This window comes from Lissotriton vulgaris, chromosome 12 (genome assembly GCF_964263255.1).
Source record: "Lissotriton vulgaris chromosome 12, aLisVul1.2, whole genome shotgun sequence".
Lineage (NCBI taxonomy): Eukaryota > Metazoa > Chordata > Amphibia > Caudata > Salamandridae > Lissotriton > Lissotriton vulgaris.
In genome coordinates this window covers 53,531,173-53,558,735 of record NC_141700.1, presented here as the reverse complement: position 1 = coordinate 53,558,735, position 27,563 = coordinate 53,531,173, and the positions used below count along the sequence as shown (strand labels likewise).

At 47.1% G+C, this 27,563-nt stretch overlaps 1 protein-coding gene across 8 annotated transcripts in view; it reads right to left on the bottom strand.

Moving 5' to 3' along the window:
• Positions 1–27,563, bottom strand: part of PTPRS (protein tyrosine phosphatase receptor type S) — a 521,512-nt gene that overhangs the window by 378,213 nt on the left and 115,736 nt on the right. For 6 of the 8 annotated variants that reach the window (XM_086947044.1, XM_086947047.1, XM_086947048.1 and 3 more), the window contains exon 1: positions 785–920. The exons of 1 other annotated variant lie outside the window; for it this stretch is intronic. The gene's annotated coding sequence lies outside the window, so the exon portion shown is untranslated. Of the gene's footprint in view, positions 1–784; positions 1,231–27,563 lie in introns of those variants that run through there. One more of the 8 variants, XM_086947049.1, reaches the window with a different exon arrangement.

Below are 27,563 nucleotides of genomic sequence, written 5' to 3'. Positions count from 1 at the left end.
CGTGCGCCCAGTGCGGGCCCTTTACTTCCAGTTCATTGCTACACGAAGTATTGATGTTGAAAACTCAGTGGAATTAAAACCAAGCCTACAAAAGCCAGAATGCATCAGGGGGTCACATGAAAGCTCAGTCCGGGGAAAACAGCGATAATGAGTACATGGAGTGAGACGACCACCCTAAACAAGGCATGCAGCTCCTCCACCCCAGGAGCCCCCCTACAAGGCACTGCACGTAATCATTTCCAGCTGCTGGAGACATTTCTACTCCCACGGGCCCCGCTGCCCCTGTTCCGATTACCCCCGCCTCACAACACACAGGCAGCCCCCTCCAAACCACAGACACCAGGGCTCCCCTTTCATCTCTGCTAATAGGAGGAGCTCGAGCCAGGGTGCCCAGGCACCCTCGTGCCTCGGGTTTCTGGGCGCTGCAATCAGCGGGTTACATTCGAGGTGTCAAAAATCAGGACATTTCAACGCATAGTATGAACACAGCCCCGGCGCCGGTGATGTACGGGGGGGGGGGGGGGGGGGGGTCTAAAAGCTGATGCGCGGTCCTGGCTTCTTTATGGGGTCCCCTCGCGGTAATGGGGTGAGGGGTTCATGGCTAATAGGACAAGCCTCCATGGAAGACATCAGGAGTGGGAGTGATGCTGGCGGGGGTCTGCGGGGGCGGAGCCTGCATGCAGGCAGGGAGGGGGGTGGTACCCTTGGTGGTGGTGGGGGGTCTTTGTTCAGATAAAGGTTAATGATGCTAATGGAGGCTCCGGGCAGGGGGTCGGACACTCACCGTCACATGCCGGGTCTCCATCCCACGCTATGGCCGCCGCAGCCCCATCAAGGCCCGCCGAGCCCACCGGATCAGACCCTACGGTGAATCCGAGGCCCGATCGGTGCAATCCACTGGTCTCCCAGAATGATCCAAGGGTGCGCAAAGATCCGGGGGTCCGCGGCGCTGGGAGGGTCCACGGGGGTCGACACCCGGGGCCCGAACCGAGATCCTTGGACCGAACCGATGCTCCGGGCCCCGGTCTCAGCACCAGAGCCGGGGGGCGAAGCGAGGCACAAAGGAGGCGAAAAAACACAAGTTTCCAATCCGAGAAAAAAACGGAGAGTGAAGAAAAGAGGGGAAGGGGGGGGGAGGAGGCGAGAACGAGGAGAGGAGGGAGCAGCAGGGGGAGGGGAGAGAGGAGGGGGCGAGAGAGGAAAACCAGAGGAAAACGAGAGATGTAAAGGAGGGGGAAGGGGGCGGGGCTACCAAAGGGGCGGCGGAGGGAAAGGGGAGGAGAGAAAGGAAGAGTCGAGTGACAATGGGAGGGAGAAGCGAAGGGGAAAGATGGGAGGAGAGAAGGGGGGCCAATGGACATGGGAGGAGGGAAGGGAAAGCTGGGAGGAGAGAAAGGAAAAGGGGCGGAAAGAAGGAGGTATTAAAAGGGAAATGGGAGGAGAAGGAGGAAAATGGGAGGCAAAAGATCGGAGGAAAAGGGGAGGAGAGAAAGAATGAAAAATAAAACACCGAGAAAGAAAATAGCAGGGAGGAAATTGAATAGGAAACGTCAGGGAGAAGCAGCGAAAGGAATAGATGCTGGAGAGAGGAGGAGCATAGCGAGGGACGAGACAAAAACAGGATGAGCAGGAGAGGATGGAGGAGAGAAGCTGGATGGAGAGGGGAGCAACTGAGAAAGGCAGGAGGCGGCAGGGAAGGAAAGAGGAGAAGGAGTTGAAATAAATGAAAACGTGAGGAAAGACACAGCAGTGAGTAATGGGAACCGGGAGAACAAGCAGTGTGTTGGGATCTGCATGAAAAGAATAGGAGGGAAGAGGGCGAAAGACCCGAGAAACAATAGAAAGAGAGCAAAAAACAAAGAGGCCAGGGAAAAAGAAGACAAACAAGCATTTACAATGCAATGGTCTCGGCATTATTAAAGGTAGAGCTATTGGCATTGCTCATGACTTTTTTTTTAATCATAAATAAATGGCATTGTCATTTACATTGCCAATAGCTTAATCGTTAAATAAATGGCATTGTCATTTACAATGCCAATAGCTTAATCGCTCGCAAATGCAAATCGCAAGCTTCTGTGGTGGCACCCCAGCCACCGTGCCCCGTGGATTTTATGCGTCTCACAAAGAGGCCTACCCAGTGTAACGTAGGACACTATATGAGCATGTCACTATGGGAATCTGTGGGGTCAGGCAGAACAATGATATAGTGCAGAAAGGACTAGGAAGAGATCAGCACATGTGGAAAGTCTGGTCCGCACACTGTGGTCCTTACCCACGCCGATAGACGACATCCTGGCCCTGGTAGGGCCTCGTCATGGTAGCAGCAGCCACCAACAGGGGCTTTTGCAAAGAGGTAAGACAGACTGATGTGGAGGCAACAGCTAGAAAGGAAGGCCAGAGGCAACACAAGTAAGCAAGACGGGCACAGCCATGACAGAACCCAGGGTAAGAGACAGAGGCTGACAAGAAGCAGCACAGATCCACCAACACACTGCTGGAAAGGGATGGTGGGCTGGGCTCAGGTGAGAACGTCTGGCGACCACCAAGTCACGGAATATGTAGTGAGTGTGCTACGGACCAAGTCTACCGAGGATTATAATTGTATTCATACATCGCATACTACCCCAGAGGAGGTGTCGAAGTGCCTTTCAGCAAGTAGGTATCAATGTTGATAGTTAGAAGGGCTAGGGTAGATCACAGGTTCAGGTGGAGGACAGACATCCTGCACTCCAGGCCGATCACAGGGTCAGGTGACGGACAGACTGCCAGGGCTCCAGGGCAGATGACAAGTTCAGGTGATGGACAGCCAGCACTCTAGGGTAGATCACAGGTTTAGGTGAAGGACAGACAGCCAGCACTCCAGGGCGGTTCACAGGTTTAGGTCCGGGACAGAGAGTCAGGGCTCCGGGGTAGATCACAGGTTCAGATGAGGGACAGACAGTCAGGGCTCCGGGGTAGATCATAGTTTCAAGTGAGGGACAGACAGTCAGGGCTCCAGGGTAGATCACAGATTTAGGTGCGGGACAGACAGTCAGGGCTCTAGGGTAGATCACAGGTTCAGGTGACGGACAGACTGTCAGGGCTCCAGGGCACATCACAGGTTCAGGTGACGGACAGACAGTCAGGGCTCCGAGGTAGATCATAGATTCATGTGAGGAATAGATAGTCAGTGCTCCAGGGTAGATCACAGATTTAGGTGCGGGACAGATTCAGGGCTCTGGGGTAGATCACAGGTTCAGGTGGAGGACAGACAGCCTGCACTCCAGGGCAGATCACAGGTTCAGGTGACGGACAGACAGTCGGGGCTCCACGGTAGATCACAGGTTCAGGTGACGGACAGACAGTCAGGGCTCCACGGTAGATCACAGGTTCAGGTGATGCAGGCCAGATCACAGGTTCAAAGGAGGGAATTACAATGGGTGCTTCAAGGCAAATCAAAGGCTGAGGTGAAAGATGGACAACGAGTGTCTCAGGGCAGATGACAAGTTCCGGTTACAGACAGCACTCCAGGCGAGAACGCAGGTTCAGCTGAAATACAGCTAGTGCTTCAGGGAAGATGATAGGCTCAGGTGACGGATAGACATTCAGTGCTCCAGACAAGATCACTGATACAGGTAAGGTATGTACCATGGATGCTTCAGGCCAGATCAAATATTCAGTTGAGGGGAGGACAGTGACTGCTTCAGGGCAGATCAAAAGTTTAAGGTGAGGGATGAACATTGCATGCTCTACCACAGAACAGGTTATGGTCAGTGATAGACAAAGGGTGCTCAATGCCAGCTCACAGATTCAGGTGAGAAGTGGACAGTGAATACTTCATGGCCAGATCACAGGCTCAGGTGAGTAACGGCCGGGAGACACAGTGGTGAATCAGCACTGAACCCTTGGGTCATCGTGGTACCATATCCCCCCTTTTTTCGCTCTTATATTACAGGCTGAGTCCTTCAGTACACATCATATGCTGCAATAAGGGATGGGAAAGAAGTGTTAGGGTACAGATCACAGGTGCAGGTCAGGAATAAACTATCGGTGCGTCAGTGAAAATAACGAGGGATAGAAGTGCTTCAGCACAAGTTGAGTCAAGAGATGGGCTGAGAGTGATTTTGCGCAGACTCAGAAGAGGCATGAACGGAGCATACTTCAGTACAGTTTATAAATTGCTTAAAGTACATATCAGAGAAGCAAATTACGGATAGACACTGTGTAGGTCACAGATTCTGGAGTTAGATGGCCAATGGAAGATGGAATCGGCTCCTCTCTGCCGCGGGCAGGGCTGCTGGGCTTCTCCGGTCGGAGGCGGCTGGGGACGGGCTTCTTCTCCTTGCCGGGAAGGAGTGCGGGGACACCTCCGGTCCGCTTCCTGCTTGGCCCACTGTACTTCCGGGTCGCAGCTGCGGTAACCAATCGCAGCACGGCCCTGGAGTTTGGAGGCGGGCAGAGCACCTCTCAGAGGAACCCGGGCCGGCAGCGGCGATTTTCGGGCTGCGGCAGTAATGCGGGGCTGATGAGGGGTAGGCTCCCTCTTTAAATATTATAAAATTTTAAAATTTAAATATACAGCGGGGTGAGCACCCGATGGGGGGGATCCCCACGCCGGGACTTCTTCCGGCGGCGGCGGTCGGGCAGAAATGGCTGAATCAAAGCTCTGCGAATTTCGGATTCAGGGGGCGTGTTTAGGCGTTCTGAGTGACGGGTGACGTCACAGGGCTAAAGAACGAAAAAAACACGCCCCCGAATCCGAAAGAGACGGGGCTTTATTGGAGTGACTCCCTTCTCCTCCAATGGCTGGCCTCCGTTTAAGAAGCCAGCCAATGGAGGAGAATAGAGGAGAGAGGCGGGTTCAAAGCCCCTAACTCCAAAACATGAATTCTTCGGGACTCCGCCCCTCACTGCGTGAAAGCTACGGTCCCTCGACCTAAAATGATAGGAGTGTAACGGGGGGAGGTTGGACGAGAAAATAGAACAGAAGGTGTTGGGACGGGAATGCCCCCTGCATGAAGTACGGTCATGTCCCTTGCCCTGTTGATTGATTTTTGGTTATGTGAGACACTAATCCTGTGTCTGTGCATTCACCTAGGCCCGGTCTTTGTACAATGACAGCTTTAAGACCTAGTCCTTTACTGAGAGGAGGCCCATCAAGCACACCCTCATTGTGACAGGAATACCGCCCCTGTCGTGGGTTTCATGCCTGGAGCGTGATGGTGGCACAATATGTGTAGTTACAGGCCCATTTGTAAAAAGTTCCACTTCTCATGATGAACCCGGAATTCTGAACGTGTGTGCTAGACATGATAGCGTGGCATGCACATGTGATACACGCCTGGAGGTTCCATCCTGGACACCCAGAGTGCAAGATGGAGGAGAGGTTGCCTGCTCTAGACAGCCTAGCTGTAACACTGACATCTCTTAGGTCGGAGGGGGGGCGCACAGATGCCATGGTGGGGCAAGAAGAGACAGGCTTTCCTTAGACGTGCCAGGGACCTAACTGATACATGGGGCTGTGATTGACTGACTGCAGCTGCCGTTTGTAAGATTGCGCTGGGGTACAGGTTGAGGCCTGATACATCTATTTTATTTATTTATTTATAGAGCGCAACATTCATCCATAGGGATATCACGGCGCTAAGGAGAGCACGTCTTAAGTGAGGGAGGGTCTCTAGATAACAAGTCAGATCTTAGGAAACAAATGCGTTTTTTGTTTTTTTCCTAAATGCAAGGTGAGCCGAAGTTCTAGTGGAAGTTCATTCCAGTGTGTTGCTGCAAGGTGTGAAAAAGAGTGACCCCCTGCTCTGGGTTTCTTGATACGTTTGGTTTTTACCCGCGCCCGTCCTTATTGGTAAGGAAAGAAGCTCTTTGCAGGGGTCTTGAATCTTGTCTCTTTGTGATCTCTGTGTGGAGGGGTCATAAATAGCTGGCTGCAACCTACTCTCACCTATTTGTACTTCTGTGGTGGGCCCTTCATCTGGAGACTGTCCTGCTGGGCAGAGCATCCTTGCAGACAGAGGCCAGGCCTGGACGGTGGCCTGGCCAGGATACATGTAAGCCGTACTGACCCAGATTGGTTCCAAGGAAGCTGACCTGGAACACATATCCTCCGTCTGAGAGGTTGGTGTAAGGATGGGAGCTCAAGACCCATCCTTGTTCCTTGTTGTGGTCCCCCCTACTAAGGAGGCGGTACTCCGTAGAGTACTTAAGGACTACAACACATCCATGGGTTGTTCTCGCACTGACAGCCAATGCCCCAGAGGCAGAACATCGCCTAGAGTCTGATCTGAAGGAGGAATTACTGGTCTATCTTGGGTATCAGGTTAACCTACCTGTGAGCAAGGGAAGGAAGCTTCAACCCTGCAGAAGTAGCAATTCATGGAAGGAACTGCAGTAATTGACTCTGGCGTAGGGTCTGTCCGACAGAGACTCGCTAATCAAGTATTCCAAAGGTCTTGTGGTACTGCCAGATCGGACAGTGCGACCACCATCATTTATTCCAGTCGTAGCTGCCAGGCACCTGGAGCCTGCCGATACCTGCTGCCAGGTGCTCCGGGCCAGTCACCAAGTGGCTTCTGAGAAGGCTTGCGTCTGGTGCGCCTGTAGGCAGGCTCCTGTTGCCGGTGAGATCCCCCTGCAACAGGAAGGCCGAACCCTGCCCGTTCTGCTATTACGCACTTGGTGGAAGACTAAACGGGCCTAGGCCTGAGAGAGTGAGTGCTTAGACTGGATCAGCGGCAGGTGGGAGTACGAGCTGCACTCGCGGATCGACCTAAACGCTGAACCTGAGGGAGCGAAAGCCCGGAGACAGGGGACCCTCGATGGGTAGGTGGAGGACTAGTCGGCAGAGGGCCCTACAACACAAAGAGGTGCACCTGTAAACTGGGTGTCCATGCATCAGTGGCGTAGCTAGGCACTCTGCCGCCCGTGGGGGTCCCTGCCTTTGCCGCCCGCAGCCATGCTGAAGAGTGGGGGGTTAGAGCCGCCGCCGCCCCCAAAACTCGTGCCGCCCGGGGCGGACCGCCCACCCCACCCCTTGCTACGCCACTGCTGTGCATTATTCATTGTGTAATGGAATTCTATGTTTTTTGTGGAATACAGTACTTGTCTTTTCTGTAAAGAGAAGCCCTGTGTTGGACATTGGTCGTATTGCAGCGATGGTGGGGTGGTATTGAATCTTGAGCCTGAGTAACCCCACCCTGACCTCCGGTGACAGCTCGCCCTCGCTACTGCTGAGACCCAAGTGCAGCAAGAGTTCTACTCGGCCCAGTGTGCACAGTCCTAATGGGGCACACCCATGGACAGCACAGTGGTAAGACAGCAAGACCCACGTTTGTGGCCCAGTAACTCGTGCCTGCCCCATGGCCTCCTGAACGGGGTCTGACGAGGAGAGGAAAATGGTGGATAGGGGAAAGAAAGAAGCACTAGCCTCGTGGGCCTGATCTTGTTGTACCTGTAGTACTCTTGACTTTTAGTACTTTCCATGATGTAAGTGACAGCAAATTCTTTGTGTATCAGACCTAGAAGAGTTCTCGAATTTCCCAGTTCCATAAATGAGTAACTCATCCTTTCCAGGTTCTGTTTTTCCTTGGCATTCTGGGATTCCAGACTATTCATTCCATTAGAAAACCAGGATTACAAGCCCCAGAGTGGAGTAGTAGCATATTTGTGGTGCTGAAATCTCAGATACAGTGTATAGTCCGCCATAGGTGCAGGTATTAAACTCAGAAGAAGTCTATTGTACACCTTGAGTGCTGTGTTGTAGTTTCAGATGGAGCCTATAGAGTACACCATGATTGTGATGCTATAGCCCCAATAAAATCCATAATACATTCACGAGTGTGGTGGCCTCAGGTGGAGTCCTTAGTACACCACGGGTAATACTGTGCAGGCTCAGATGAGGTCCATAGTACATCATGAGTGACGTGTTGTGGCTTCATTTGGAGTCCCAGTGTCACTATGATGGCGGTGTTGTAGCAGCAGATCGAGTCCACAGTGCAGCACCATTGTGGTGTTGGGTTCCAGTGTCTCGATAGTGTGGCTTATCCACCCCTTGCGTTTAGGAATTTGCTTGCTCACCGGACGAGGGATGGTTGCTTTGTGCAATGCTTTGCCACAGATCACATGTCCTTCCTCTACATAGCGAATGTTATCAGGAGCCTGTGTACCTCAAACAGTATCGAGAAGATGCAATACAGGGCACCAGCCATGGATCTTAGAACAAGTGTGTACAGCATCCGGAGCTGGAAGGTTGGTCACCTCTCTGCCCACTCAGGGCGACGTGCACTAGTCCGGATGGATGAGGGTACGAGGAATTGCACAGACGCGATACAGTGCCCGGAGAGCAGCACAGGGCTTCAGTGATCCAACGCAAAGGTCGGTCATTGAATTATTTTCTTATACAGGTAACTCACTGTTTGGTGCCGGAGAGTAAGCCTAGAGATCTGATTAGGAAGTCATTTCTTACCTCCACTAGGTCAAGATAGGGGGCTTTAGCTCTGATTTTAGGAAATCTATTTGATGGTTACGCTCCAGCCAGCTCCAGCCCGGCGGCGACTCAGATTTAGATATGCACACCATCATCGTGCCATAAAACTAAAATATTGTAAGCTCTTAACAAGGTAATATATATATATCACAGTGAGACTGACGCCAACATGTGCTACCAGGGACTGCTGCTCAGTGATTTTCAATTCATAAAACAATGGATGGATTATTAATGACCTCAGTTAAAGAGTCAGCAAAACAGAATTCAAACCACCATGCTCAGATTATACAACAGCAGCTATGAGGCACTCTTCGATGCTGCAAGACACACACACTGTCACACACAGAAAACACCCCAGGAGATATTGACACCAACTCTGTGCGTAAGAAGTGGTAAATAAATAAGGCATCACCCTTTACACCCGGCTGCTCCACACAATCTAACAGTCCACTGAAGTCAAAGGAAGAGTAGCAGATGCAAGTCACACAGCAAGGTCTAAAGCATTTTACTGCAAATTTCTAGGCACAACAAAGTTATTCACAGACTTTGAAAGATATGAATTTAACCAACAGAAAGGCCACCGGCAGCAAGATTGCAAAAGTTACTCATAGTTTCATATCTCTTGTGAAGCAACTTTTGCGGAAAACGAAATTCCCCAAAATATTCAAAGCGCAAATGAGGATCTTGAGTCCAACATAGAGACAAACTAAAACATGGAGTAAGTAAAACTATATTATACAACCAATGTGCAAACTTGGATCTAACCATTAACCAAATTCATCCCCATAGCCCCGTAAAAGAAAGTCTGAGAATGCAGTTTCTCTGTGCTGAGGCCAAAAATCTGAATTACTCCTCCACTGTAACAGAAATGGAGGAAGACCGGATGCGCTTTGGGAGGTGACTCAAGATAGGCCAAAAATAATTAAGTATTTAGAGGAGCACCCCTCTTAATAATAATATTTCACACTTGTAGAGAAATTTTCATGTGAGTAATAACACAATTTATTAGACGTATAGATTCATACAGAGTCTGGACATTATACCAATGTGGTAAAAATTATTTAATTATCCAAGATTACAATCTGTTGTGTAGTTTATAAACAAATATACAAAAGTGATCATACAATGGGGGGTGTCCATAGGTAGCAAACAATCAGTCATTCTCACAGACTAGGCCAATCACAAAAGCTCAGTATTGAAGTGGATTTATTGAGAGATCTCTTTTTGCACTTCATAACTTGTATTGTATCCAATGAACATAGAAACAAAATAGTATATGATAGATTAGCTTTGAAAATGCGGAATTATACTTGCGAAACACGTGTCGGCTGTGACTTTATATGTTGTCAGAATTTAAGATTTGTTAAGATCATTTCAGGAATTTGGATTTTAAAAAATCACAAGATCCTTTTTCCCACCTTTGGACGCACGTTATGATAATTTTTGGGTGATACATACTACTTATCCTGCAGACTTTACCCCACAGCACATGCCACACAGGTTAGTATCACACAGGCAAATACCATGCAGTACTATTTGGTACTTTACCACATGATACTTTACCACTCAGATAAGTATTTTTTAACGTCATAATGAAATAATTAAATGCCAGTTTAAAGAGTAAAAACATTTAAGAGATGGTTAGGTCTCAGGATTATAATGGTTTTAAAGTTAAAAAAGAGAGATTTCGAGGTGGGTACAGGGTAGTAAGGGTGGTAAAGGGGATTTTAGGGTTCAGGGGCGGGAAGTGGTAAAGAGAGGTAAGGAGCTTTAAGGGTTCATCATGAGTGTGTTGTGATAAAGGGAGGTAGGATGTTTTTAGGGTTAAGGTGCAGGAAATTGTAGAAGGAGGTAGGGGATAAAAAGGTAGGGATTGAGGGTTAGCACCAAAACATAAGTAGAAAAAAATGTAAAAATGCGGGTTTGGGGGTGTAAACCCCCCCAAATCAAATATATATAAAATATATATATATATATGATACATATAAACATGCATGTGTAAATGTTTTTGTGTGTGTGTGTGTATATATGTATACGTGTGTGTGTGTATATATATATATATATATATATCTGTGTGATCAAGAGTACTTCTGTGCTCGAAACGCGTCGCAGAGAGGAAGGAGGTCTAATAAAATATCTTCCTGCCAGATCCTTGTGGCCCGTCTCTCTCTTTTCGCCTTAAGTGGAAGTTTAGAGGGAATGCTGGGAGTAATATATATATATATATGTCAATCATTACCACGGACAGTGTATCATAAAGTACCATGATGTAATACAACATGTTGTAAAGGACGTGTTGTAAAACATGCGTGGTAAAGGCATGCGTGCTAACTGCATGTGTAGTATTGACTGATATTTCTTTTAGATATTAGATGATGAAGTTCTACAATACATTGGTATCTGGAACATTGTAATTTTTAGGTAAGAGTCGATTGGATTCATTGTTACCATAGTTATATAATGTCATGACGGCGCGGTCTGTTTGAATCTACAAGGCGAATAGGTTGTGTTCTCACAAACATGAAAATTGTGAGACCAGTGTGATCAATCACTAATAAGTGGGGTGCTGCCCTGATTATTACATTTGTAACTTTGAATCCCAATGAATATCTGGTATTGTGCATCCAGGTGCCTGGCCATATTACCTTCCCACCCAAAGGACATTCAAGGTGCGCCCTTTGTGGGATGTCTCTTGGGGGTCTTGTGTGCAGGGAGTCTGTGCTGTCGCTCAGTCGTGTGAACCCTGCACTGGCAGAGAAAGGGCACCAGAAATCCAAATAGAAGGAATCCATATGGCCCAGCTATGGACACAGCGCGTCACCTCGGGAACCTCCCCAGAGGAGTGGAATGGATTTCAAGGAAAACATGTCAGTAAAAGTGAACTTGTAAAACGCTTCAAAGAACATAAATCTAATGTGGAAAGAAAATAAAGACACGCTTCAGTGAGAAATAGTTTTTACAATACCTTCATCTTTAAAAATGTAATATTCTAATAAAAGTGCAAGAATTCAAGAATAGAGGAAATGACAACTTAATTCTATACTTGTGGCCCTCTTGCCCACGCGCACAAATGCACACATGCAGCAGCAACTCATCTTAAAGGCCATTAAAAGTATAACCGCAAATATTCCATACATTTAAAAAGCAAAAAGAAAACCAAGCCCAGGCAAAGCCAACGGCTCTGGGTTTAATGTGCATGCATTGTCCCATCGAGGCACATGATAGGGAGAGGCAGGAGCGGACTGAGGGGGCGCTGTTGTAACCCAGGCCTTCTTGTAGTTCATGCAAGGACCCCATGAAAGCCTGGCTGGAGGGGAGGGAATGATCCCATGCAATGGCATCATGGATAGGAATCGCCTCAAAGTCAGGCTGAGGCAGAAAGCACTAGACCCTCTCAATCGGAGGTGACCCCCCTCAAAGCTACATTGTGTTGAAAATAAAAAATGACGACCACAATGAGGGGGGCAGGCCAGTGTTTGTGATTCGATGAGAAACCCTCGGTGTCAAGAACTCTTTGAATATAAGATTGATGAAGAAAGGATCCCCCATGAGTGACATGCGAGGAAAATCCGCCCCCTGATGGCCATACTGAGCAAGGCACCAGTGAAGGGCACAATGAGGAGACATCCATGAGGGTCAAATTGGGGAGAGCCCCCTTAAACGTGGGGCTGTGATTATCTAATGGGGGCCCCTGGAAGGGCACACTGGGTACGGACCTCCTGCAAGTTAGAAAGGGCAAGAACAAAAGTTCAGACTGGAGGGGTGGACCCATGAAAGGTAGATGGTGGGTGAAACCCACAAAAGGAGAGATTTCAGAAGGAACCCCTCTGTAGGTCAGATTAGGAGGGTGGGGGGGGGGCACTCAAAGGCCACACTTTAGGCGGAACCCTAGAAATTCAGATTGTGCAAGTAAGACACTGCTGGTCTGATTGGGAAGAAACCATCTGAAAGTTAGGGTGGCCAGATAGCCTCCAGGAAGATGTTCTTGGGGGGGGGGGGGGGGTACCTAAAAATGAGATAGGATTAGATTTGTGCAGCAATGCACGGGTGTCTGAGAGGTGCCTAAGCAGTGCATAGTGTCTGAGAAATGCGCATGCAGTGCATAGTGTCTGAGAAGTGCGCATGCAGTGCATAGTGTCTGAGAAGTGTGCATGCAGTGCATTGTGTCTGAGAAGTGTGCGTGCAGTGCATAGTGTCTGAGAAGTGTGCTTGCAGTGCATAGTGTCTGAGAAGTGCGCATGCAGCGCATAGTGTCTGAGAAGTGCGCATGCAGTGCACGGGTGTCTGAGAGGTGCCTAAGCAGTGCACAGTGTCTGAGAAGTGCGCATGCAGTACATAGTGTCTGAGAAGTGCACATGCAGTGCATAGTGTCTGAGAAGTGCGCATGCAGTGCATAGTGTCTGAGAAGTGTGCATGCAGTGCATAGTGTCTGAGAAGTGTGCATGCAGTGCATAGTGTCTGAGAAGTGCGCATGCAGTGCACAGGTGTCTGAGAGGTGCCTAAGCAGTGCACAGTGTCTGAGAAGTGCGCATGCAGTGCATAGTAACTGAGAAGTGCTCATGCAGTGCACAGGTGTCTCAGAAGTGCACAATCCGTGCATGGATGTCTGAGAAGTGCACAAGCAGTGGTGTCTGAAAAGTGCACAAGCAGTGCACGTGTGTCCAAGAAGTGCACAAGCAGTGCCTGGGTGTCTGAGAAGTGCCAAAACAGTGTACACGTGTTTGAAAAGTGCCCAAGCAGTGCACAGGTGTCTGAGAAGTGTGCAAGCAGTGCAAGGGTGTCATACGTGCGTATGCACTGCACAGGTGTCTGAGAGGTGCCTAAGCAGTGCATAGTGTCTGAGAAGTGCTCATGCAGTGCACAGGTGCCTCAGAAGTACACAATCCGTGCAGTGGTGTCTGAAAAGTGCACAAGCAGTGCACGTGTGTCCAAGAAGTGCACAAGCAGTGCCTGGGTATCTGAGAAGTGCCAAAACAGTGTACACGTGTTTGAGAAGTGCCCAAGCAGTGCACAGGTGTCTGAGAAGTGTGCAAGCAGTGCAAGGGTGTCATAAGTGCGTATGCACTGCACAGGTGTCTGAGAGGTGCCTAAGCAGTGCATAGTGTCTGAGAAGTGCTCATGCAGTGCACAGGTGCCTCAGAAGTACACAATCCGTGCAGTGGTGTCTGAAAAGTGCACAAGCAGTGCACGGGTGTCCGAAAAGTGCACAAGCAGTGCATGGATGTCTGAAAAGTGCACAAGCAGTGCACGTGTGTCCAAGAGTGCACAAGCAGTGCCTGGGTGTCTGAGAAGTGCCAAAACTGCACACGTGTTTGAGAAGTGTGCAAGCAGTGCACGGGTGTCTCAGAAGTGCACACGCTGTGCACGGGTATCTGAGAAGTGCGTAGGGCTCTGAGGCTTGTGGAGTGGGTGTCTGGTGTCTTCGGCCCCGACTGTTAACACAGCTGTTCCCGCAAGGCTTTAAATATCCCGTGGTGTCTGCGCGGGCACACTAAGAGCGTGACCCTGGAAGGAGGGCGCCAGGTGGGCACCCACAAGAGCGTGACCCCGAGGGCAGGCAGCCAGGTGGGCACCCTCAGACGGTGCCCTAGAGAGGAGTGCGTGACCCTGAGGGCGACATACCAGGTGCCCGCTCGGGGTGCTGAGGGAAGGGAATGGGCGGGGAGGGGGGGGTGGGGGGCAGGTAGGCATCGCGGGCGGGACCAGGCAGAGGGTGGGGTAAACCTGTCTAAAAAATATCGGACTCAGTCGGGCTTTTTTTTGTTGCTTTACAAACCCGCTGCATTCTGGGGCTTGCAGTCTTTTATACCGTCTACATCATGGCTGCACAGTGCGCCTTTGTCACGCCAATCCCTGTGTAGGGCGCTATAATCCTCCTCAGCAGTGCGTAGTGCGGTGCTGTCACCATCATCACGGGGCATAGCTCCCGAGCCTAGAGCTGTTCATTGGTTTCACAGAGAGCGCCATCTCTGGTCGGTGCCCTTCTCACTGTGCAGCGCGGTATAGCCATGGCCGTCACTATGCATCCCACCCACTGCGCAGTGTGCGTGCTATGCTAATCGCTGTGCAGTGCACCATCACAGCCCTAGTGAACTCAACACTAGTCGTGTTATCGGTGTGACCCCTCAGCTGCAGCACCTTCACCCTGAAGGGTCCCCATTCAGCCCAAGGCCGATGAAGATATGGGGGGGGGGGGCTACGCAATTTGCAGTGTGGGGGGGGGGGGCATTAGTATTCGTAACGCCACTGTGCAGTGCACTGGTCTGAACCTCAGTTCTGTTAGGTGTGTGCAGTGCACCCAGACCTCCCCGTCGTCATGCAGTGCACATTACGCCTCTGTGCAGTGCACTGGTCTGAACCTCAGTTCTGTTAAGGGTATGCAGTGCACCCAGACCTCCTCGTCGTCATGCAGTGCACATTACGCCACTGTGCAGTGCACTGGTCTGTACCTCAGTTTTGTTAAGGGTATGCAGTGCACCCAGACCTCGTCGTCGTCATGCAGTGCACATTACGCCACTGTGCAGTGCACTAGTCTAAACCTCAGTTCTGTTAAGGGTATGCAGTGCACCCAGACCTCCTCGTAGTCATGCAGTGCACATTAGGCCACTGTGCAGTGCACTGGTCTGAACCTCAGTTCTGTTAGAAGTGTGCAGTGCACCCAGACCTCCTTGTCGTCATGCAGTGCACATTACGTCACTGTGCAGTGCACTGGTCTGAACCTCAGTTCTGTTAAGAGTATGCAGGGCACCCAGACCTCCTCGTCGTCATGCAGTGCACATTACGCCACTGTGCAGTGCACTGGTCTGAACCTCAGTTCTGTAAAGAGTATGCAGTGCACCCTGACCACCTCGTCTTCATGCAATGCACATTACGCCACTGTGCAGTGCACTGGTCTGAACCTTAGTTCTGTTAAGAGTATGCAGTGCACCCAGACCTCCTCGTCGTCATGCAGTGCACATTACGCCACTGTGCAGTGCACTGGTCTGAACCTTAGTTCTGTTAAGAGTATGCAGTGCACCCAGACCTCCTCGTCGTCATGCAGTGCACATTACGCCACTGTGCAGTGCACTGGTCTGAACCTCAGTTCTGTAAAGAGTATGCAGTGCACCCTGACCACCTCGTCTTCATGCAGTGCACATTACGCCACTGTGCAGTGCACTGGTCTGAACCTCAGTTCTGTTAAGAGTATGCAGTGCACCCAGACCTCCTCGTCGTCATGCAGTGCACATTACGCCACTGTGCAGTGCACTGGTCTGAACCTCAGTTCTGTTAAGAGTATGCAGTGCACCCTGACCACCTCGTCTTCATGAAGTGCACATTACGCCACTGTGCAGTGCACTGGTCTGAACCTCAGTTCTGTTAAGAGTATGCAGTGCACCCAGACCACTTCGTCGTAATGCAGTGCACATTACGCCACTGTGCAGTGCACTGGTCTGAACCTCAGTTCTGTAAAGAGTATGCAGTGCACCCTGACCACCTCGTCTTCATGCAGTGCACATTACACCACTGTGCAGTGCACTGGTCTGAACCTTAGTTCTGTTAAGAGTATGCAGTGCACCCAGACCTCCTCGTAATCATGCAGTGCACATTACGCCACTTTGCAGTGCACTAGTATGAACCTCAGTTCTGTTAGAAGTGTGCAGTGCACCCAGACCTCCTCGTCGTCATGCAGTGAACATTACGCCACTGTGCAGTGCACTGGTCTGCACCTCAGTCCTGTAAAGAGTGTGCAGTGCACCCAGACCTTCCCGTCATCATGCAGTGCACATTACGCCACTGTGCAGTGCACTGGTCTGAACCTCAGTTCTGTAAAGAGTATGCAGTGCACCCTGACCACCTCGTCTTCATGCAGTGCACATTACGCCACTGTGCAGTGCACTGGTCTGAACCTCAGTTCTGTTAAGAGTATGCAGTGCACCCAGACCTCCTCGTCGTCATGCAGTGCACATTACGCCACTGTGCAGTGCACTGGTCTGAACCTCAGTTCTGTAAAGAGTATGCAGTGCACCCTGACCACCTCGTCTTCATGCAGTGCACATTACGCCACTGTGCAGTGCACTGGTCTGAACCTCAGTTCTGTTAAGAGTATGCAGTGCACCCAGACCTCCTCGTAGTCATGCAGTGCACATTACGCCACTGTGCAGTGCACTGGTCTGAACCTCAGTTCTGTAAAGAGTATGCAGTGCACCCTGACCACCTCGTCTTCATGCAATGCACTTTACGCCACTGTGCAGTGCACTGGTCTGAACCTCAGTTCTGTTAAGAGTATGCAGTGCACCCAGACCTCCTCGTCTTCATGCAGTGCACATTACGCCACTGTGCAGTGCACTAGTATGAACCTCAGTTCTCTTAGAAGTGTGCAGTGCACCCTGACCTCCTCGTCGTCATGCAGTGCACATTACGCCACTGTGCAGTGCACTGGTCTGAACCTTAGTTCTGTTAAGCGTATGCAGTGCACCCAGACCTCCTTGTCGTCATGCAGTGCACATTACGCCACTGTGCAGTGCACTGGTCTGAACCTCAGTTCTGTAAAGAGTATGCAGTGCACCCTGACCACCTCGTCTTCATGCAGTGCACATTACGCCACTGTGCAGTGCACTGGTCTGAACCTCAGTTCTGTAAACAGTATGCAGTGCACCCTGACCACCTCGTCTTTATGCAGTGCACATTACGCCACTGTGCAGTGCACTGGTCTGAACCTTAGTTCTGTTAAGAGTACGCAGTGCACCCAGACCTCCTCGTAGTCATGCAGTGCACATTACGCCACTGTGCAGTGCACTAGTATGAACCTCAGTTCTGTTAGAAGTGTGCAGTGCACCCTGACCTCCTCGTCGTTATGCAGTGCACACTACGCCACTGTGCAGTGCACTACTCTGTTCCTGTAAGCGGGCAGCGCGCCGCAGTTCCGCTCTTTACTGTGAAATGCACAACAACGCTGCGCACCACCTCTTGTCTTACAGACTGTGGAAGTGCCTTCCCAGTGTGTTCTACCAGCTATTGCAGTATTATCCTTCTACCTGTGTTTGGTACTCGTTTGTAACATGCACACGTCACTTTTCTCTTGTAACACACTGTTTGCTACCTCTTACATTTTGTTTCCTTTAGATACTTGCACAAGGGCCTATGTAACGTTTGTTCTTGTGCTTGAGTGTCTGCCATATATTGCAGTATTATAGCTCTAATTGTACTTTGTACGCTGTTGTAACCTGCACACACGTCACTTTTTCCTCCTGTAATGCACCGTTTGCTACCTCTTGTATTTTGTTTGCTCACAATTGTCAGTTTTGCCTCATGTAACTTAACGTTTGCTTTTGTAATTTGTTCACTTGTAATGTTTCTACTCATGTATCAGTTCTGTTCCTACTGTGAAGCGCTCTGACACCTTCGGGTAAAGTCCGCGCTATTTAAAAACGCAAAAAAGAATACACTGCGCTGTCCGCGTGCTTTTCACTCTTCAGTACCACGCAATGGCCACCAGATGGCGCTTACCGCGGCCTGCTGTGGTCTTCAAAGGACGCCTCGCTTACGGTTTCTGCTTAAACTCGAGAAAAGTATCGGAAAATGTGAGCACTTAAAGCTCGTAACCCCAGGGGCAGGATTCTTCCAGGCCCGGCTAATCATTTGTTTGGGGCTGGGGGGTCGAGAGGGGTAGGGAGCGCTTTTATCTGTAAAAGGCCTTCTAACCAGGCCCTCTTGTCATTGGTTTCGCCCTATGACGTGGGCCAGTGAATCAACTATGGGGCCATGTGGTATTAAGGAAAATCTGGTGCAAAATAAGGAATCGCAAATTTGCAATTCCTTATTTTGCAATTGCATTTCAGGAATCGCAAATTTTGCGATTCCTTAAATGAAGCAAAAAAATATTAGCAAGTTGTCCTTAAGGAATCGCAAATTACCACCAACTTCAAGTTGGTGTTAAGTTGCGAATTCCTTGAAAAATGCAAATTTTTGCATTTTTTAAAGTGCCATGTGACGCACATACATGCATGTATGTGCGCCACATGTGCAACCATGCTTATTTCAGGGGTGCAACAGGGTGTCCTTTTGACACTCCTGCACCTTTGAAATGATTCTCAATTTGCGATTCTCAAATTGCGAATCGCAAATTGAGAATAACTTCCCATTCATTCCTATGACCCTCCTGGCCCATAGAAATGAATGGGAAAGTATTCCTTAATTGCGATTCACAATTTGCTAATCGCAATTAAGGAATAATAAGAATTCGCAAAAAAATTGCGAATTTGTACATACATCCCAATTTGCAATTCTGAAATAGCGATTTCTAAAAAATCGCTATTTCAGAATTGCAAATCAGGTTGATGATACATATGGCCCTTTGTCACTTAATTTATGAAGGGCAACTGGAATTATGCTGCACGGGAAGGCCAAATTATGCGACAACGTCGAGTCAGCTATGCGGCAAGAAACGGCACATTATGCGGTGTAATGCGGCACATTTTGTATTAGCATTTCTTCATTGTTTTATTATTTTTACACCTGTTAAGACTGAGTGTTGATTGACAGATTAACTCTCCAAATATAGTAGTAAGCAACAGAAAGGTGACCATTCAACATTTGCAAATGGCCTCCCACTGCCCAGCAACACATTTCGCAGTTTTTTTAGTAACTTTTCAACTGGTTGAGATAGAAATCATTTTTTGGGGGTTAAAGTCTGCAGATAATGTGGCAGATGATGGATTATATGGCAAATGCAGCAAATCTATAAATGTGTGAAAAACGCTGTGGCCGTACAATCACATATTTTCAGTGGCCATAGATTTAGTTTAGTTTACAAACTTACGTACCAATTAACTCGTTTACAATTTAATGCACAGGGAGGAGAAGTGATCTGCCTAGAATCACACGATTATTTGGATCAGATGGTGATGCTGGGATTGAAAACCAAATCTCCTGGTTCCAGGACGAGCCCATTAAGTATTTTAAACTGGGCAGTCACGTCTTCCTCCCGTGCTGCTGGTCATGTAGACGCCGGGCATGGGACGAGCCCTTGCAATTCACCTGTTGTATCCATCATACAATGTATTTATTTAATACTTGTATATAGTGTGGCGCTTACCAGGATAGGTCTTAGTGCGCGCTCCATTGTAACAACCACAGACACTCAAATTCTCTTTGCACATAAATCATCAGTGACGAAAGACCAGGTGAGCTAAAAGGGAAGAGAGGCCTGTGTAGCCCCATGGGGTGGTGAATTATGAGGGTTGTATCAGGTGAGAGTAGGAGCGAGAGTAGCAAAGTATAAGAGCCAGGGCTCTCATAGGGAGGCCACTGCACCGTGCACCACACATTTCCCCTGCCAGCCGCCAATAACAGCACAAACACAGCCACTAACCATCACACTCTTACTAGTGTGACAATTCCGACTGTTCCAGGCCCCCAAAGCTAGAAGAATGGCTTGGGAGGCAGGTATTAGTTATTGTCACTGTAAATTGAACTAATAAACAGCTGTTTTGCTCATACCCAAATTAGCAAAACAGCGCCACTGAGTGGCAGACTGCCATAAGCCCCAGGGCTGGCATTTAGGTGCTGGTGCTAAGCACCGGAAACTACCGGCTCAAATTAAGCACCGGGGGGGGGGGGGAGGGGGTTGAGAGTGAGTTAAGAAAGATTGCCCCAATGAGCGAATTAACAACAGAGTTTATTTTTCTTAAACTTGAGAAGGTCTAGACACGAGAGGTCTTCGAGGAGAGAGTTCCCTCCCTTTGGCTCCGTTTCAAGGCGCTCGGGGCACAGGAATGTGGGAATGCGCTTCCTGCTTCTCCCTCCGGGCAGGTCTCTGTTCCTCAGGCTTGTCATTAGAGCTGAGATTTTCACTGGGGTTGCCGGGTGGCAGGCTGTTGAAGATATAGCGCCCTGAATATTATGTATTCAGGAATGCCAACAGTGCTGGAAGAATGCTTCAATGAATCTTAGTCCCTGGTAACTGCCTTCCCAGTCCATCTATTTTAACACACCATTTCTCCTTAGGTGCGAACAGCCATGTGCAAGTTAGCTTCAGTAGGAAACCCCAACCTGAAATGCCAGTCTGGGTCACCTCTGAACTGGAAGGCGGCAGCCCAGGACCGGGTATAGCCTATCTGGCGTCGTCAGTAGGGCAATGCTTGAGTCCTGTGCACATGAACATAGGATGCATTTTTTACCCATCAGACCACCCCAAACAGGAACCAGCTGTGATAAGATGTGTTTCCCGTGTTCCCTGACAAGGGCAGCCAGCTGGCTCCTCTTACTGTGTGCTTTAGGACCTCGAATACTAGCATTCCTTGCCTCTCCCAAGAATATGTAAGCCAACATTCCTGTGCCGCGGGCTCCCAAGGGTTAGCATTCATGTGTTGCGAGCTCCCAAGGGCTGGCATTCCTGTATTGCGAACTCTCAAGGGCTAGCTTTCCTGTGTCGCGAGCTTCTCGAGCTCCCAAGGGTTAGCATTCCTGTGTCGGGAGCTCCCAAGGGCTAGCATTCCTGTGCCGCAAGCTCCCAAGGGCTAGCGTTCCTGTGCCGCGAGCTCCCAAGCGCTAGCATTCCTGTGCCGCGAGCTCCCAAAGGCTAGCATTCCTGTGCCGCAAGCTCCCAAGGGCTAGCATTCCTTTGCCACGACCTTCCAAGGGCTAGCATTCCTATGTCACGAGCACCCAAGGGTTAGCATTCCTGTGCCGCGAGCTCCCAAGCGGTAGCATTCCTGTGCTGCGAGCTCCCAAGGGCTAGCATTCTTTTGCCAAGACCTTCCAAGGGCTAGCATTCCTATGTCGCGAGCTCCCAAGGGCTAGCAATCCTGTGCCGCAAGCTCCCAAGTGCTAGCATTTCTGTGCCAGGAGCTCCAATGAGCTAGCATTCCTGTGTTGCAAGCTCCCTAGGGCTAGCATTCTTTTGCCAAGACCTTCCAAGGGCTAGCATTCCTATGTCGTGAGCACCCAAGCGCTAGCATGCCTGTGCCGAGAGCTCCAATGAGCTAGCATTCCTGTGCTGCAAGCTCCCTAGGGCTAGCATTCCTGTGTCGCGAGCTCCTAAGGGTTAGCATCCATCAGGGTGGCATTTCTGCATCCCACACGCTTCTAGAACCAGACCTGTTTGAATTTCTGTGAGGTTTTGTGTTCTGGTACTCTGAGATGGTTGTGATGAGGAACTTGAGCCCTGGCATGCTCAGTGCTGCGGACTGATTAACCATGACGCGGCCTTCAGCCCCTCCTGACCTGGGGCCGCTCGAGTTCTTTTAGGTTTGTAGCTCATCCTTCCTCCTTTCATCATCCCACCGCCTTCAGTGCGCTGTGTCCATTTCCGAGCTCCCCGGCTCTGCCTCCTCCTCTGTGGCGCTCTGCTCGTTTCATACACCTGGGCTTCGCCTCCTGCCCGGGGCAGAGCACATTTCTGCTCGCTTGCTGCCCGTGTCCGTTTTATGTTTATTGGTTTTGTGTAGCCCGCATACCACCTGGTGCTCCGCTTCAGGGCGCTCTGGGCCACAAAGCACTGATCGCTTCTGCCGGAGATTAATGTGTGGGAAAATCAGAGGAAAGAAGGCAGCGGGAGCGAGAGAGAGCTGCAGACCTATATATCATCGGAGAAAGAAGCGCAGGACCCCCTTTGGAACTTCTTATAGAGAGATGGAGGGAATCTATAGCAAGCCTTTCGGGTCAGGCACTGGTCAGTTTCGAAGTAAATCTAGCACTTAGAGGAACAAGTCATAGTTTTAGAGGGTTAATTTAGAGGAATAAAACAAAGATCTGGACAGCAGTAAACCTTCTAGAATGTCTTTCCGTGAGATGATGTCCGATTCTCCTCTTCAACCACTCCATTGTTATCAACATAAGTAATTCTAGAATGTCTCTTCATGAGATAATGTCTGAACCGATCCTGTCTCTTCATGAGATAATGTCTGATCCTGTCTCTTCATGAGATAATGTCTGAACCGATCCGGTCTCTTCATGAGATAATGTCTGATTCTCTTTAACCGATCCTGTCTCTTCATGAGATAATGTCTTAACCGATCCTGTCTCTTCATGAGATAATGTCTGAACCGATCCTGTCTCTTCATGAGATAATGTCTGAACCGATCCTGTCTCTTCATGAGATAATGTCTGATTCTCTTTAACCGATCCTGTCTCTTCATGAGATAATGTCTGAACCGATCCTGTCTCTTCATGAGATAATGTCTGATTGTCTTTAACCGATCCTGTCTCTTCATGAGATAATGTCTGAACCGATCCTGTCTCTTCATGAGATAATGTCTGATTCTCTTTAACCGATTCTGTCTCTTCATGAGATAATGTCTGATTCTCTTTAACCGATCCTGTCTCTTCATGAGATAATGTCTGAACCGATCCTGTCTCTTCATGATATAATGTCTGATTCTCTTTAACCGATCCTGTATCTTCATGAGATAATGTCTGAACCGATCCGGTCTCTTCATGAGATAATGTCTGATTCTCTTTAACCAATCCTGTCTCTTCATGAGATAATGTCTGAACCGATCCCGTCTCTTCATGAGATAATGTCTGAACCGATCCTGTCTCTTCATGAGATAATGTCTGATTCTATTTAACCAATCTTGTCTCTTCATGAGATAATGTCTGAACCGATCCTGTCTCTTCATGAGATAATGTCTGATTCTATTTAACCAATCTTGTCTCTTCATGAGATAATGTCTCATTCTATTTCACTGATCCATTGTCATCAACATAAGTAAATCTAGAATGTCTCTTCATGAGATAATGTCTGATTCTATTTAACCGATCCTGTCTCTTCATGAGATAATGTCTGATTCTATTTAACCGATCCTGTCTCTTCATGAGATGTCTGAACTGATCCTGTCTCTTCATGAGATAATGTCTGATTCAATTGAACCAATCTTGTCTCTTCATGAGATAATGTCTCATTCTATTTAACTGATCCATTGTCATCAACATAAGTAAATCTAGAATGTCTCTTCATGAGATAATGTCTGAACCGATTCGGTCTCTTCATGAGATAATGTCTGATTCTATTTAACCGATCCATTGTCATCAACATAAATAAATCTAGAATGTCTCTTCATGAGATAATGTCTGATTCTATTTAACCGATCCTGTCTCTTCATGAGATAATGTCTGATTCTATTTAACCGATCCATTGTCATCAACATAAGTAAATCTAGAATGTCTCTTCATGAGATAATGTCTGATTCTATTTAACCGATCCATTGTCATCAACATAAGTAAATCTAGAATGTCTCTTCATGAGATAATGTCTGATTCTATTTAACCGATCCTATCTCTTCATGAGATAATGTCTGAACCGATCCTGTCTCTTCATGAGATAATGTCTGAGCCGTTCCTGTCTCTTCATGAGATAATGTCTGATTCTATTTAACCAATCTTGTCTCTTCATGAGATAATGTCTGAACCGATCCTGTCTCTTCATGAGATAAGGTCTGATTCTATTTAACCAATCTTGTCTCTTCATGAGATAATGTCTGAACCGATCCTGTCTCTTCATGAGATAATGTCTGATTCTATTTAACCGATCCTGTCTCTTCATGAGATGTCTGAACCGATCCTGTCTCTTCATGAGATAATGTCTGATTCAATTTAACCAATCTTGTCTCTTCATGAGATAATGTCTGATTCTACTTAACTGATATATTGTCATCAACATAAGTAAATCTAGAATGTCTCTTCATGAGATAATGTCTGAACCGTTCCGGTCTCTTCATGAGATAATGTCTGATTCTATTTAACCGATCCTGTCTCTTCATAAGATAATGTCTGATTACCTTTAACTAATTCCTTGTGACCAACAGTAAAGATTCTAGAATGTCTCTTAATGAGATAATGTCTGATTCTATTTAACCAATCCTTTGTCATCAACAGTAAATATTCTAGACTGTCTCTTTGCTTGACGGTGATTGCTTCTCTTTACTTAATCCTCCATCACCAACAATAAAGATTCTAGAATGTCTCTTCATAAGATAATGTCTGATTATCTTTGGTTTAAATTTCTTTTATTGGTTTTATCCACAAAGAGAATGAATGAGCCATTGTTCTCCACAATCATCGGGTTGCAACCCGGCACGTCACTAGCGTATTTTCTAGGCATGAACCAGAATAAAAGGGAAAAGAGAACCCCCCGGCCCCTAACCCCCTCCTCCTCCTCCTCAAAGAAAAGCTGACCTGATAATGTCTGATTATCTTTAACTGATACCTTGTCACCAACAGTAAAGATTCTAGAATGTCTCTTTATAAGATAATGGCTGATTCTCATTAACTGATCCAGTGTTACCAGCAATAGCGTCCTAGGGTGTCTCTATGCTTAATGGTGATGGCTTCTCTTTACTTAATCCTCCATCACCAAGAATAAAGATTCTAGAATGTCTCTTCGTAAGATAGTGTCTGATTCTCTTTAATCGATCCCTTGTCATCAACAATAAAGTTTCTAGAATGTCTCTTCATGAGATAATGTCTGATTCTCTTCAACCGATCCCTTGTCATCAACAATAGTGATTCTAGAATGTCTCTTCATGAGATTATGTCTGATTCTCTTTAACCAATCCCTTGTCACCAACAGTAAAGATTCTAGAACGTCTCTTCATAAGATAATGTCTGATTCTATTTAACCGATCCCTTGTCACCAACCGTAAAGATTCTAGAATGTCTCTTTAAAAGATAATGTCTGATTCTCTTTAACTGATCCGGTGTTACCAGCAGTAGCGTCCTAGGGTGTCTCTATGCTTGATGGTGATGGTTTCTCTTTACTTAATACTCCATCACCAAGAATAAAGATTCTAGAATGTCTCTTCGTAAGATAGTGTCTGATTCTGTTCAATCGATCCCTTGTCATCAACAATAAAGATTCTAGAATGTCTCTTCATGAGATAATGTCTGATTATTTTTAACCAATCCCTTGTCACCAACAGTAAAGATTCTAGAATGTCTCTTCGTAAGATAGTGTCTGATTCTCTTTAATCGATCCCTTGTCATCAACATTAAAGATTGTAGAAGGTCTCTTCATGAGATAATGTCTGATTCTATTTAACCAATCCCTTGTCACCAACAGTAAAGATTCTAGACTGTCTCTTCATAAGATAATGTCTGATTCTATTTAACCGATACCTTGTCACCAACAGTAAAGATTCTAGAATGTCTCTTTATAAGATAATGTCTGATTCTCTTTAACTGATCCAGTGTTACCAGCAATAGCATCCTAGGGTGTCTCTATGCTTGATGGCGATGGCTTCTCTTTACTTAAAACTCCATCACCAACAATAAAGATTCTAGACTGTCTCTTCATAAGATAGTGTCTGATTCTCTTTTATCGATCCCTTGTCATCAACAATAGTGATTCTAAAATCTCTCTTCATGAGATAATGTCTGGGTCTTTTTACCCACTTCTGTCTCTTCATGAGATAATGTCTGATTCTCTTTAACCAATCCCTTGTCCCCAACAGTAAAGATTCTAGAATGTCTCTTCATAAGATAATGTAGGATTCTATTTAACCAATCCCTTGTCACCAACAGTAAAGATTCTAGAATGTCTCTTCATAAGATAATGTCTGATTCTATTTAACCGATCCCTTGTCACCAACAGTAAAGATTCTAGACTGTCTCTATGCTTGATGGTGATTGCTTCTCTTTACTTAATCCTCTATCACCAAGAATAAAGATTCTAGACTGTCTCTTCATAAGACAGTGTCTGATTCTCTTTAATCAATCCCTTGTCATCAACAATAAATATTCTAGAATGTCTCTTCATGAGATAATGTCTGATTCTATTTAACCAATCCCTTGTCACCAACAGTAAAGATTCTAGAATGTCTCTTCATAAGATAATGTCTGATTCTTTTTAACCGATCCCTTGTCACCAACAGTAAAGATTCTAGGCTGTCTCTATGCTTGATGGTGATTGCTTCTCTTTACTTAATCCTCCATCACCAAGAATAAAGAATCTAGACTGTCTCTTCAAAAGATAGTGTCTGATTCTCTTTTATCGATCCCTTGTCATCAACAATAGTGATTCTAAAATCTCTCTTCATGAGATAATGTCTGGGTCTTTTTAACCAATTCTGTCTCTTCATGAGATAATGTCTGATTCTCTTTAACCAATCCCTTGTCCCCAACAGTAAAGATTCTAGAATGTCTCTTTATAAGATAATGTCGGATTCTATTTAACCGATCCCTTGTCACCAACAGTAAAGATTCTAGAATGTCTCTTCATGAGATAATGTCGGATTCTATTTAACCAATCCCTTGTCACCAGCAGTAAAGATTCTAGACTGTCTCTATGCTTGATTGTGATAGCTTCTCTTTACTTAATCCTCCATCACCAACAATAAAGATTCTAGACTGTCTCTTCAAAGATAGAGTTTGATTCTCTTTAATCGATCCCTTGTCATCAACAATAAAGATTCTAGAATGTCTCCTCATGAGATAATATCTGATTCTCTTTAATCGATCCCTTGTCATCAACAATAGTGATTCTAGAATGTCTATTCATGAGATAGTCTGATTCTCTTGAACCGATCCCTTGTCATCAACAATAAAGATTCTAGAATGTCTCTTCATGAGATAATGTCTGATTCTATTTAACCAATCCCTTGTCACCAACAGTAAAGATTCTAGAATGTCTCTTCATAAGATAATGTCTGATTCTTTTTAACCGATCCCTTGTCACCAACAGTAAAGATTCTAGGCTGTCTCTATGCTTGATGGTGATTGCTTCTCTTTACTTAATCCTCCATCACCAAGAATAAAGAATCTAGACTGTCTCTTCAAAAGATAGTGTCTGATTCTCTTTTATCGATCCCTTGTCATCAACAATAGTGATTCTAAAATCTCTCTTCATGAGATAATGTCTGGGTCTTTTTAACCAATTCTGTCTCTTCATGAGATAATGTCTGATTCTCTTTAACCAATCCCTTGTCCCCAACAGTAAAGATTCTAGAATGTCTCTTTATAAGATAATGTCGGATTCTATTTAACCGATCCCTTGTCACCAACAGTAAAGATTCTAGAATGTCTCTTCATGAGATAATGTCGGATTCTATTTAACCAATCCCTTGTCACCAGCAGTAAAGATTCTAGACTGTCTCTATGCTTGATTGTGATA